At 36.1% G+C, this 14,749-nt stretch overlaps 1 protein-coding gene and 1 long non-coding RNA gene across 5 annotated transcripts in view; one reads left to right on the top strand and one right to left on the bottom strand.

The window, feature by feature from the left end:
• LOC118743508 (transcription factor E2f1) overlaps positions 1 to 14,749 on the bottom strand; it is a 279,469-nt gene that overhangs the window by 138,012 nt on the left and 126,708 nt on the right. The gene's annotated exons all lie outside the window — the stretch shown is intronic.
• LOC118743582 overlaps positions 1 to 14,749 on the top strand; it is a 49,454-nt gene that overhangs the window by 13,604 nt on the left and 21,101 nt on the right. The window lies entirely within an intron of this gene.

Genomic DNA, 14,749 nt, shown 5'->3' with positions numbered 1-14,749 from the left:
AAAAAATCGTTTCACAAAAGTGTGTGAAAATTGCCATGGCTGCCTAAATATCTATTTGTGTATTTGACAAAATTTCTCTACATACTATGTATGTGTATTTTAAATTATACAAAGTAATGATAATAAAACTTCTATATTCAATTAACTAAAATTTTATTATTTTTATATTTGCATTCAGGCGGAAGATATAAAAATTAACAACCGGAAATAGTAGATACACACATGCGGTAAGGTGGCGAAATTTTCGCAAATAAAAAGTATATAAAAATAATTTTAAAACAAAACCATTTAGAATTACATATATGTAGGTAAATATGTATATACAACATGCATACATATACATACATATATGTAGGTAGGTATGAATGCATTTAGTAAAGAGGATACTCATGTTCAAATGGCATTTCTGCACATACATATGAAATGTGCAAGCAAGAAAAGCAAAGGCCACTTATGCATATGTAGTACATAAGTATGTTATTACGTATGTGTGTATTAGTGGCAATTAAAAACCACATTGACTAAAAAACCAAAGAACTCAACTACACATGCACTCCATATGGAACGTTAAACTGCGCTTGTCAATTCCACTCTGCATTCTGCACATTCTTTTACGACCCTGGTAATGGTGAATATTGAAAGCGTAAAAAGCATTTTGTAAGCAGCGTCGTAAAATTAAGCGTAACTAGTGAAAATAGTTTTGTTTGACGTGTTAGGATATGCATACGAGGGCAGACTAATAAGTGTCTCCGCGCTGTATAGGAATTCTACTAATCCTACTGTGAGTTATGGAGTGTGTTTTTTTCTCTTTCACATTAAAAAGACTGGACATATTTCAATGAAATTTGGCTTACAAAATACGTCAAATAGCTCAGTTATGCATACTTTACACTGCACTGCATGGAATGTCATTTATATGTAGAAATAAAAAAACCAACAGACTTCTACATATGTATGTATGTATGTATGTATGTAATGCTGTGCGTTGCCACCTTTTTCAAAGCTAAAATCAATTAATGAGATAGAAATATTAGAAATATGTGGAGTTCGAAAATATATTTCGTGTTCAAAAAGTTTAAGATCAATTTAGTTAACAATTAATTCAAATATTTTAATATATGTATATACATATGATAGGTATCAAAAGAGGGATTTAAAAAACTTTATTTCGAAAATATTTTTGAGGAGGGTTGCCACGTGTTCGAAAAGTTAACAATTAATTCAAATATTTTAATATACATACATATCCTAGGTATCAAAAGAGGGGTTTAAAAAACTTTATTTCGAAAATATTTTTGATGAGGGTTGCCACCTGTTCAATTCAATTTTAAATGTTAATTTTTTTATATGGATATAAAACGAGAGGTTTATAGAAGACTTTACATACATACATTGGTAACAAAAGAGGGGTTTAAAAAACTTTATTTCGAAAATATTTTTCATGAGGGTTGCCACCTGTTCAATTCAATTTTAAAGGTTAATTATTTTATATGGATATAAAACGAGAGGTTTATAGAAGACATTACATACATACATAGGTATCAAAAGTGGGGTTTAAAAAACTTTATTTCGAAAATATTTTTTACAAGGGTTGCCACCTGTTTAAAAAATCAAAATCAATTCAATTAACAAGATTAGTTAGTTATTTTTATATGGGCATTACTAAACGAGATAGGTTTAGGAAAGCTATATTTAGAAAAATATTTGAAGTGTTGCCAGCTGCCCAAAAATAAAAATCATAACAATTATTAAGTTAGTGGAAACCTTATATTACATTATTATACATACATACAAGTGAGTAGAAGCAGTCTGTAGTGATTCAAAGAAGCGGGTTTATTAGCTGAAAAGAGTGGTAAATAATCTTCATCTATTGCCTCGGCAAATAAATGGACAGACCTTTCCGACTTGCTGCATAAACGTCGGCATCATTCCTGCAAAGCTGCAAAGGCCTGCGGAGGCGTCATAGCTGGCTGCTATACACGCCGATTATGTGAAAAGTGGTTATGTCCCTAGAGCTAGGATGGCGTTTACCCCAAAGCCCGGGAGATATGCGCTCTCATGTTTTACCTAAATACTTCAACCCAATCAGTATGTTTTCATTTCAGTTGAAGAAGTTGTAGAGAATGATTGGTGCACATGAAAAGAAACGGAATTCCACGAGAGCGTCTATCCAAAAGTCAACATGCTGACAGTGAAGAAAGGTCTGTGCGGACCGACCGGTATACAATTGCTAAGTGGATAGACAAAGACTTCACGCATTAAGTCTTCCTTATGCTATAGGGGAGAACATTTAACAACGTCATGCTGGAGGCGACCATGTCGTAAATCCTAAAGAGACAGAGCTTGTAGTAAGTAGTAAGTGGATTGGAGAGTTCGCCTGCAGTTCTTTGACAGGATAAAGTATTGGACTTGATCCTATATAGGAAACTGTACTGGAAACCTAAAAATGAGGAAAGAGTTAGGAAGTCATCAGGTTCCCTTAAATTGCCGCAACGGAACTCGGGCTACCTGGATTGGTATTAGTACTCCCACTCCGGCGCTTAACCCTATACATGGGCGCAGGAAAACTGGATGCCGAAAAACTCTGCATACGGAAACTTTAAAATTCTTGGAAGTTTTGAATTCATCCTCTTGTCATGAATCACGATCTTTGAAGTCGAAGTCTGATGGAAGGGTTTGGGGCAGACGACTTGTACTATCAGATAGATCTCCACAATCAACATCAACCTTTCTAACTTCTGTAGGCTGCCGAAAAAGAAGCAGAAGGAAAGATTTTTGGCACTTTTCTATTTGGCACTTTTTTATCCTCAATATGGCACCTCATAGCTAAGGATAGTTGGCAGTCCTGGCCCTTGACCGCTTTATAGACAAGTAACTGCCACTTCTGAGTACCTGCGGCAACTTATATGGGTACTGGGCCATAGAGATATTAGCAGGACACTACATGGCTTAAGAATTGGTTAAGAAACGCTAACCTAGAAAAGATATTAATGTGCATGGAGTGGATAGAGACACCTCTGACCTCCAGTGGTTCACTCTTGGGCAGATGGGTCTCATATCAAATCAGCGAACGCTGGGCGAAAACTGGGACAAGCACAATTTCCAGGCGCTTCTAGCTCAGGGTGGATCAAGTGCGGTCAAATAAGGTCCTTATACTTGAAAAGTCCTACTCTTGCCTCTGGCCGGGGTTCTGTTAGGTCCCTTTAGTCTGAAACTCAAGCAGTAAGACTAGCAATTACATCTGATTCTTACTGCCGCAGTTGTCTGTTGGGCAGTACAGCTTTTGCGAGGCTAATATTGAAGTACCTTTGCTCACAGTTTATAACTATCCTAAAGATAGTCTGCTCCGCTTCAGGGCGTAAAATTACGACCGGCGAAGAAATTTTAATTTTCTGTATGCTGTCCAAGGCGAATTTATACAAGATGGTGTTACTGGCGAATTTAGATTTTACCCGCGGTCCTTCTGAATGTCAAAATGATGTGTTTGCGGTAATCAAGGCGAATTCATATTACAACAAAGACATTTTGACATTCGGAAAGGCCACGGCGAAAATCTGAATTCGCCAGTAACACCACCTTGTATAAATTCGCCTTGATGCAGTGTATTCTTTGATTGAAACCGCTCTGATGGAAATCTGGAAGAACATTTTTGCCCTTTTGCAATACGAACATGGTGTGATGCTTTCGGAAAGACACATAAATTGGTGGTCAAGGTTAAAGTTTGATATACACACATATTATCAATGCGGAGTCAATCTCTGTGAATAAATTTTGGTACAAAAGCCCAATAAAATTTTATGTCATTGATTCAAAACATTCCAAAATTCAGAATTAGTCGGCAACAACCCGCACCCATCTATCGGCCGGAATCGGGCCATAAATACCACTTTTACTATTATCTCGACCCCAGCGCCACCTATCGATTTTTCTAGTTATGTAAGCATATTAATGGTTTTATTTAAAAATATTCATTAACCACAAATCCTTCCACTCTGCAAATCTCTTATATTCAGATTTACATACATATTATGTATGTATAAGGGTTGAAAAAGGATCTTTTGTAAGAAAATTTACATACAACATGCCACAACCACTACTTAATACATAATCCACCTTTCAAAATAGTGAATTAAGTTATATGAAATGAAGAAAGAAGCCATCAACAAAAGTAACTTCTAAAACACACGAAAAGCTGCAGTTTTCAGAAAGCAATTAAACACGAAAGGCATTAATTTAATGAACGACATGAATGTAAAGCAAATATGCATGCCACACGCTGAACTAACTCTGCAGCTACACCATTAAGCGCCTGCTCCTGTAACTACAGGGTGCTGTAGTTAGTACTCAAGGCACACTACCGAATGTCGTGCTGGAAAAAACAGTTGCCTGACAAAGGAGTTAATGCGCCTATGGAGAACTGTGCTTAAATAATACAAAACGCGATTACTTTTAAAGGTCGCGCGATATGACAGCGTAGCGTAGTGAGCTTGTTTATTGTTTAAGATGTGTGTTTGTACATACATATGTACATTCATGTTTTATACATACATATGCGCATTAAAAAGATTTGTATTAAAATCAAACCAGACGGCGGTAAACTGCAACTGACTGACGGGCTATGACGGTTGACAAAATTCACTAGACGTCGACGAGGGACGAAAGGACGAAAGTAATAATAATGATAAAGGTACGAAAGGTTCATTATGCGTACTATGTACATACATATGTACTTAAATGTGTTCACTGTTTTGTTTTTTTCAATTTATGGTGGCTTTGCATGCAGCTGTCGTCTGCGCAGTCGTCGTTGTTGCCATTGTGTCATTTGGTTGATCCAAGCGGTAGTTGGCGACACATTTGACTGGCTAACAAAATAAACCAAACGATTTATCAACAAAATAATTTATCAACAATCAGTTTAGTTTCCAAAAATTCTGAATAAAACGAGTGAAATGTTGATGAAAATTTTCAAGATAGAAATCCACTCGGAGTCCTAATGTTTTTTTCTTCAGATTAGACAGGGTTGGCAATTAAGAGGAACCAATGTAAATTGTATACCGATATACATAAGTGTTTGCTCGGTGGTCGAAGTCATTTCCCGCTCTTTAAGAATCCCGGGTCTGTTGACAAACGAAAATTTGACCTTCATATAACCTATCGTCCAGAGGTGCTGGAGTCACGTGGTTACCGGGATCGAGATGGGAATAAATACATGAAGAACGTATTTGCAAGAGATATTCATTTTACATATATATTTGCAAGATACCAATGGTCCGTTATTGTGGCTGTTAATCTGACGATATTCTTTTCTAACCTTTCGGTATAAGAATATCGTATAAGTGGTACAATGTAAACTGCCTCTGTCAATCTTTCAAATATATTCAATTATCACATAAGTCTAGAACAAAACACGGGAGAAGTCCAGAAATAACCCGAAAATGAATGAATGAAGTTCTGAAAACAAAAATCTGGAAATGTTCAAACAAAATCTGAAAATGTCCGAAAATTTCTGAAAGTTCGGAAAAAATCTAAAAGTAATTAAATTTCCGAAAAAAATCAGAAAGCTCAAAAAAAATTCTGAAAGTTCCGAAAAATATCTGAAAGCTCCGAAATTTTTCTGAGTAATTCAAAAAAGGAATCTGAATGTTCAGAAAAAATTTTGGAAATTCAAAATTTTTAAAGTTGTGAAAAAAAATTAAAGCTTCAAAGAGTTCCGAAAACATTCTGAAAGTTCCAAAAAAACTACTCAGGAAAAAATTTTGAGTTTCGAAAAAACTCCAATTGTTCCAAAAAATTCTTGTATGTTCCCAAAATATTCTGAAATATCTGAAAAACCTGAAAGCTGAGAAAAACCTCTGAAAGTTTCGAAAATATTTTGAAAGTTCCGAGAAAATTCTGAAAGATGCGAAAAAATTCTGAAAATTTCGAAAAAATTCTGAAAATTTCGAACAATTTCTAAAAGTTCCGATTGCATTTTAAAGTTCCGAAACAAATCTGAAAGCTACGAAAAAATTCAGAAAGCTACGCAAAAACTCAGAAAGCTACGCAAAATTCTGAAAGCTACGAAAAAATTCTGAAGGATACGCAAAAATTCTGAAAGCTACGAAAAAATTTTGAAAGCTACGAAAAAATTTTGAACTACGAAAAAATTTTGAACTACGAAAAAATTTTGAAAGCTACGAAAAAATTTTGAAAACTACGAAAAAATTCTGAAAGCTACGAAAAAATTCTGAAAGCTACGAAAAAGATTCTGAAAGTTCCGAAAAAATTCTGAATATTTCGAAAATTTTCTGGCTGTTCCAAAAAAATTCTCAATGTTCCGAAAGAGTTTTGAAAGTGCCGAGAAAATTAATTATTATAGCTACGAAAAAATTTTGAAAGCTCCAAAAAAACTGTGTTTCGAAAAAGTTATGAAAATTTCGAAAAATCGGAATGTTCAAAAAAAAATTCTGTAAGTTTTGAAATTTAATAAGTTTTGAAAAACTTTTGAAAGTTCCGAAAGTTAGTCGACACGAGGGAGAGATATTGATCTTCTCGGGGATATAGCCTATCCGAAGTCCAATTTGGAGCCGTCGGTATGGATGTCGCTGCCATTGTCCCCCCGACTACTGTGCTCCTTCTGAAGGAATTTTCACCTTGAATTTATTTTTATTTTTATTTTTTTGATCGAAATCTAGCTAAGAACGTACATATGTAATCTGATCCTTTCCTTCATTCGAGAAGCTTGTCGAGTATGTATTGCTTCGGTGCCCAGCTGCCTAAATCTATCGGTCGGATTGTAGAATACGATGCAATTTCGGGATGTTGAGCTCTATGAGTAGCTGAAGCAGGAATAAATTAAGCGCAACCATAGGACATACAAAACAAGCCCCTCGTCGCCGTCCTTGAATGCGGGTATATTTTCGAATGTTGTTCTGTTTATGCAGCAACAACCACCATACTAACATAAAGTTTTTGTCTTATCAGGGTTTAGGTCCTCGCTGCCCACAATTGGAGTTTCAGCTAATATTGGTGTATAACTCATACAAAGACTAAATATTTTGTTATCGAGGATAATGTGAGCATTTTTTCACTGAGAGAAGAGATACTACATTTTTCAGAGAAACTTAAGACTACAGCACAAAGGACAAGTTTAAGTCGAGTATGGATAGTTCTACCCAATTTGTCATTGCCCGAAAAGGATATAAAAAACTAAATCAAGACAACTATACTAATCGAGATACAACAAGACATAACAAACTTTTGTCGCGAAAAAAAATAATTTTTATTAAATAGCAATTAACTATTTCAAAATTCTAACTCAAATCCAAAGCTGAACGTACTGGGATCCAACAAGAATGTCAAAGCCAACAACGAAGTACTAAAAATAATTTTGCCGCTTACCTACTCGTACATGCATACAATGTTCATACGCTCATTATAAAAATAAACATAATAATCGAAAGACCAAATACCAAACTTCTGCAAAGTAAAACTAACGTCCGCGCTGTTACCTGATACCGGTTTCTAAATTTGGGATACAAAACAATGTCTGTCCGGAGGATTGCTTGCTTGCATTTTCTTGGCAATGCGGCAACAATCACGGTGCTTAGTGGTACCATTGCTTCAAGGCAATGCCAATAACAGCAACAAAAACAACAACACTATAGTGAAGAAGAGCTACTAAATTATTTAATGTGTATGAAAGTGTGTGTTGTATGTATGGATTTATGCAGGAATGTTGAGAACTAAGGTACTGACGCGCACGCAAAAGAAGCCAAAGCCGAAAAGCAAAAAGTCTACAAACAATTTACTTTAGCTGCACTTCCAAGAATTCTGCTGGTGCGATCAGTAAATCTTTGAGCGAGCGCGGCAAGCCAAAAAGCAATGGTTGGTTGGATGGAGCAGAGACAAGGAGGGCTGCGACCAGATCGAGGATGTACATACATACATATGTACATATGTTCGTACGTGGATGATTTGCTCGGAGGCAAGCAGAGCAGCAGAGACCAAACAATTTATAAGGACATACACGAATACACACAAAACTGCTAAATATAAGTGATAAACTAAGGATGGGTACCAGTGTTGCCGTTTTGGAAAGAGATTTTCAAACAAATTTTCAATTTATGAATCATTATTTAGTTAATATACATACACATTTTCGAAGGTATTTAGAAAGTAGGTAAAGTATCGTCTTTCTTCTGGCAATTTAATTTATAATCTCATAATTCGAGTCTAGATATCGCACACTTTCTTCAGAGTGTTGTATTAATTCAATAATCATCAATTTGACTGAATTAAATATTTCAAAGGTGGCAACACGGTTCAAAAATATCTTCGACAGTAAAATTTTTTAAGCCTCTTTAGTTTGATGCCCGTATTATAATATTTCATTTATTTTATCAATTTAATTGAATACAATTTTTCAAACGGGTGGCAACCCTCCTCAAAAATATTTTAGGTAGCAAGATTTCTCTTTAGTTTGATACCCATGTTGCATTATTTAGTTGTAGGTTGTATTTGCCTACCGAGGCGCTATTAGAAACTCGGGCATAGTTCCGGACTATTTTAGCACCATTTTCGGCTCAGTTCGTAGTATTTTGGGACTAATAAGGGACCATTTCGGGACCGTTTCAAGACTTCTTTGAGATCAGTTCGGGACAAGTTCATGACTTTTTCGATCGTTTCGAGATCTGTTCAGGACCATTTCGCGAGTACTTGAGGACTATTTTGCAGCTATTTCATGACATTTCCTAGCTTGTGTCTACTTCTGCACCATTTCGGGACTACTTCTGAACGATTGCAGACTAGTTTAAGACCATTTCCGGTTCATTTCGGGACTGTTTCAAAACCATTTTGGATCTAGTTCAGGAAAATTTCGGGACTAGTTTGGGATCAGTTTGGGCCTAGTAAGGGTAAGGGATCGTTTCAAGACTTGTTCGAGATCCTTTCGGGACAATTTCACAACTTTTTCAAAACAACTTCAGGACAATTTTGGGGGTAGTTCGGGACCATTCCGGTGAGGTTCGAAATTAGTCTCGAAATATAAATATTTTAGCGATTTTTTTTTTAAAACCTGAAACGATGACAAAAATATAAATGGCAACACTGATGGCGATACACACACAGGCACACATACATATTAGCGACAAATGTGAAGATGTTTGAATGACACCATGAATGGGCTTGGCGTAGCAAGAGAATCAGTGAAGATGAGAGCAACAACAACAACAACAGTGCACTTATAACTTCGCCCGGGCAGATAATTTGAATCTTTTCGGTTGTTTGTTTGACGCTGAGAAACGAGATTTTTTATAAATTGAAGCACAGGATATCTTCAGCTTTGAATTTGTGCTTTTACTGCCTGCCAGTCGATAAGGCCGCTAATGATTGTGCGACCGTAAGATTTGTGAGAAACCAAATTTACAAAAACAGGAAGTTTGCTGCTGTGGTGCAGGAAATCTTCTTCGTGCATATTTGGCGAATTATAATTTGCAAACACATTAACTATCACACATCACAAATTGATTAGCGGAAACGGTTGCCGCACAACCCGCCGCGCGTGAGTCTGAAAAGAAGTATGCGTGAGATGCAATTCATGAAAGTGTTGCGCACTTCATTTTGCTTAATTTGCATTACATTAGATTTCTAATCAATTTACACACGTGTGAAAAGTTTTCCCTAATTATTTTTGTGGTTCGGTTCATCAGTAATCATTACATGCCATGGCAGAAAAAATCGCACAGATGCCAAAAAAAGGGGACAAACTGCAGCTGCAATCGCCCGATCGGGCAGCAAGTAACCCAAAGGTAGACAAAAAAAAACATGTTAGCTGCAGCATAAGAACGATAACAAAAGCTGGCGAGAAAAAGTGCTTGAAAAGCAGTGGCTTAAAGTAGAGCACGCTAGCAACATTAAGAGGACCAAAAAAACAACAGAAGAGAAAACGCATTCAAAAAGAAAGTTGAATAGAAAAAAAACATCACACCTGGTTATGCGCCGGCTGGCTGATTTGCTGTATGTCTGTCTGCAGCCCTCTCTGTTACCGTGGTGGTGCGTCTTGCATGGGTGTCGCGCAACACAAGAAACACCCTTCGTCATCCTACATACATACCAGCATACGAGTACCTCCAGTAAGTGTTTGGCATATCCTTGCCAACAAATTTCTTACTTCCTTCCAGCAGCAGTAGCTCGACATTTCGTGTAGATGGGCTGCGCGGCGAGGGGTGTCGGCGTGTGCTCATTGGCAATTGTTGCTTTACTTACTACGAGTATGTACTACTTTCTATCGCGCACATGCTCGACAAATGTTCAACAGTTCCAATTGTTACAAAACAAAATTTTTTTTTACAATAAGACCAAAGACGCGAAAACGACATATGTATGTATGTACATGAGTCTGCAGATTGCAAGACAAAAATCGGTAACGTTTATACATAAGTACATACATATGTATGTATGTATGCAGTCATAGTGGTGGCATTGCCAAAAACTGCGAAAAGCCCAAGGCGAAACAACAACATGCACTTAATAACAACAGAGAAAATCGAAAATAATGAAATTGAAATGCACGAATCGAAACGAAACGAAAATGCATTGGTAATGGGCTGCCAACCGTGCCAAAGCCATTGGCATTGCACTCAGCAAGGGTGCTAATGTCTGGCGCATACTGCTTCCAAGGACATGGTATATACATACATACATACAAACACATGTACGATATGTATTAAAGAACTTCAGTTCGTATCCCTGCAGGAAAAACGGAAGTAAAATTACTACTTAATCGGTGGCCTTTATGTGTGTAATGAACCTTTCTGGTCCAGTTTAGGGCAATTTCATGACTATTTCGGGATTAATATAGAACCACTTCTGGACCGCTGAAATGAATATTTAATTTCTAACCCAACCTATTTTTGTAAGTATAAATCGACACCTGAGTGGATGATCGACCCATCTCGGCAGACAGTTCTATAACGCCCTATCTCAGAAAACTTTTCAAGAGCATCCTATTTCAGAATTCGGTTCAAAAACACTCTATTGCAGCTGCATATTTTCAGTTGAGATAGGGCGTTTTTGATCAAAATTCTTAGATAGGGCGTTCTTGAAAAGTTTTCGAGATAGGTCGATCATCCACTCAGGTATCGATATATTGTAACTGAATCGTCTAATGATTTGCCAAGCCGTACAAAGTTGTTTACACATCAAATTTCATGAGCACCTGGTATTCCCGCCTTTTTTATATCCGGATAATCTGAATATCTGATTAAAAAATCTGAAAATTTGGGTAAAAAATTAACGCATATTAACCGAACATACCGATAGCAAAACTAACGTATATTAGCCGGATATCCGAAAAACAAAAGGGGACGGTTTTTAACCGGATATCGGAATATACGGTTAGGCCCAGTCCTAGGGGCTTAAATAGCTTCTCTCAGGCCATGGAGGTAATTTGGCCCTAGAAGTCTAATACTATGTAAATACAATACTAAATTATTTTTCCGATTCCTCGCCAGAACGGCTATTCTGGCAATCGTGGGTTGTTCTTGTCTCGAGGAGATAAGACAATTCTTTTGTTTCGAAGTTCTTTGACCACAAGTACCCGGTTCTAATACTTACCCACCAAACCTTAGTTCTTATCTCCCTAACATACCACCCTAGTATCAGTTAATTAAGGCTCGCCAAAAATCACTGAACTTTTGCTAAGGAAGTATTTCGATTAATCCAGTAGAACTATTTAACATATTACTGAATCTTATTCATATAAATTCACAAACTCCTTGAGGTATAGCTGGCCAAAGACAAACTGTTATCGGAGTTTTGGGATTTAAAAACCAAAAAATAAATAAATTTTTTCAAACCTTAGTGCCACCCTTTATTTTGTTTTGAATTTTTAAATTTTCGTTGTTGTCTTTATTTTGTACGTAGAACAAAACAAAAGGGTACCCATCATGTTGATATGTTAAGGACTACCCTAATGTAGGTGTCACCGACACTTACCTTCGACCAAAAAAATTTTTTTTTGTAAAGCGATTTGCAAAAATACTTTAGACTCAGGGTGTACGGCAAACTCTGTTTTTTTCGCTTGTAAGGTGATCCATGCTTATGTATGTATGTATGTAAGTAAATATGTGAATTATATACAGGAACAAAATTAACATTTATTAGGATTTAAATTTAAGCACCGATAAAAAAAAAGTTGTTAGACCATTAATTTCCAAAAAGTCTGCATAAAAATGTGCTTAAGTAAATTCATGCACGCAAAACCGACGAAACCTTGGTTTACGAGGGCTACTCCAGAAATAATGCGCCTTGGAAACTCCTTAATATTGCCAGTAGCCGTATGGTTTCTCAATAGAAAACTTTGCAGTTGTTTAGTGTAAACGTATTTAGGGTATTAGCATTACTTATTTGTGTTGGAGAAATTTCACTCCCGCTTATCGAACAATGCCCATCTCCGAGTTTATTTCTGCCATGAAAAAGCTTCTCATAAAATCCATTTGGCGTTCGGAGGCAGGCGGCGTAAAACTGTAAGACCCTCCATTTATGTAACTTCAAGACACACACCACAAATTGGACGAGAAGCTCGGCCAAACACTTAGCAAAAGTGTAAGCGCCAAAATATTATTGTTATTCCTTATTCTCAAATAATGTGGGCTACATAGAAAAAAAATCCAAGTGTGAAGTAGCTGTTGAAGCTTTCAGCACTAATTTTTTAGAGGTAATTAGTATCTACTTGGATGGGATTGAGAAAATGCTACGATAAATGGTTTGAGTGTTTGTAAAAGGCTATGAATCTTTATCAAGAGTATTTTAATATAAAAGAATTATCGTTGGAGGCAAAATATGTGGATTAGCCCTCGTACGTGTCGCAGCTAAAACATTTAGTCAGTCAAACAAACCGACAGACAGATAACAATCAATTCATCCCTTGAAAGCGCTTTGACGAACTTGAATATGGTAAAAAGGGAATGACCCGTAAGCGACAAAAATAACTATGGATTCACACATACATATGTACTTAAATATACATTTACATACTTGCATATGTACATTGGGGTGTTCCGAAAAAAAGTAAAGTCGGAATTTTAAGGCCGCCACCCCCTATCAAAAAAATATACCCCGTATTTTTTATTTCGAGACCAAAAAATATATAGAGAGTGCTTAAAGCTCTCCACGTTTTCCATGTGTTTTATATGAAAAAAAAAACAACTTTTCGTAGAAATGGTATAGAATTCTTGAAAATCAATATTTTTCGATCGGAAAACTCTCTTCTATTCAGGAGACTTCCAATAATACTATCCAATTGTTTATTTAACCATTTTTTAATACTAAAGATTTTTTAGTGGTCGCCTCATTACATTTTTTTGTTTGGGTTTGGCGGACCTATAAAATAAAGTTACCATGAAAAATGGTTAAATAAACAATTGCGGATCTCCAGAAGAGAATAAAGATTTCCGATCGAGAAATATTGAATTTCAAGAATTGTATACCATATACCATTTCTATCAAAAGTCGTTTTTTTCCCATATGAAATACATGGAAAAAATTGAGCGCTTTGTGCACTCTCTAAATATTTGTTGATTTAAAAAAAATAGGGTAAATTTTTTTCGGTATAAAACAATCTCAGGGGTGGCGGCATGAAAAATCCGACTTTATTTTCTTTTTTTTTACCACCCTAATGTGCATATGGACATGAGGATGCATCACCAAAAATATGGTTGCGGTTTTTCCACCGGAGATATAATACTCATTATATTCTAAGACTTCCATCAAAATATTTGTAATAGGTCCAGCTCACGTAAATCTTAATATTTTTCCGCAATATTTTGGTGAAAATCTTGAAATATAATACATTTTATGTTTCGGATGGAAAAACAGTACCGAGTTTTTTTTTGCATGCATCTAGAGTAATGCACCCTAGTGTACATATGTACATAAAGGTAAACAAAATATTTCGCATATGTAGATATGTTTGTGTTAACATTTATGCGTTAAGATTCATTAACTATTTGGTGGTGTTTTGTAGAATGAGGGCAGTGAACGCAAAAACTTAGGAAAAGGTACAAATCTATATACATATACACTTACATCCACATAAATTGATAAACGGCCTAAATTGAAGCGTACGCGAGCGAGTTTGCTCTGATAGCACACCTCAATGGGTATGCCGTACAACAAATGCCAGTTAGGGCGACAGACCCCAGCAGTTGGCAAACGGCGTGCAGCGTTCAGCGAATAATTGGGGTGTGTATTACTTGTAAAAATTGTAAATTACAGCAACAAAAATGTTGTTACATACTACATGCGTGCATATGTACATACGTATCTAAGTATGTATGTAGTATGTATATATTTACGTAAGCATATGAATATTCGTAAATGTAGATTTAAGTAGAACGCAGCAGTGAATGCAACAAAGTAATCACCAACGCAAACGGTTGTATATTCCCCCTCTCAAATATGTTTAAGCATTTTAAATGAAAGCAAGATTGGGTTGCGCATGCGCAGACGGCAGATGTGACAATTTTGTGTGCGCACAACTAATAACATATGTCGTTCGTTTAGCTGACTTGTATTGGCACTTTTCCAGCCATCGGCTGCGTAAGGTTAGATTGCTGTTTTTTTTTTTATTTTTTATTTTACTTTTGGTTTTTGTTTCGAGCTTAGCGTTACTAAATAATGTAATTGATGTAAAAAAAAAATGTATACATACTAGGGCATTCAATCCCGAAGCATTTTAACAATCCCGGAATTTCAGGATATAAAAATT

The sequence above is a fragment of the Rhagoletis pomonella genome, unplaced genomic scaffold, assembly GCF_013731165.1.
Source record: "Rhagoletis pomonella isolate Grant_MI unplaced genomic scaffold, Rhpom_1.0 Rhpom_scaffold_00001, whole genome shotgun sequence".
Lineage (NCBI taxonomy): Eukaryota > Metazoa > Arthropoda > Insecta > Diptera > Tephritidae > Rhagoletis > Rhagoletis pomonella.
Note: the sequence above shows the minus strand (reverse complement) of the source record. Positions and strands in the feature narration are given on the sequence as shown.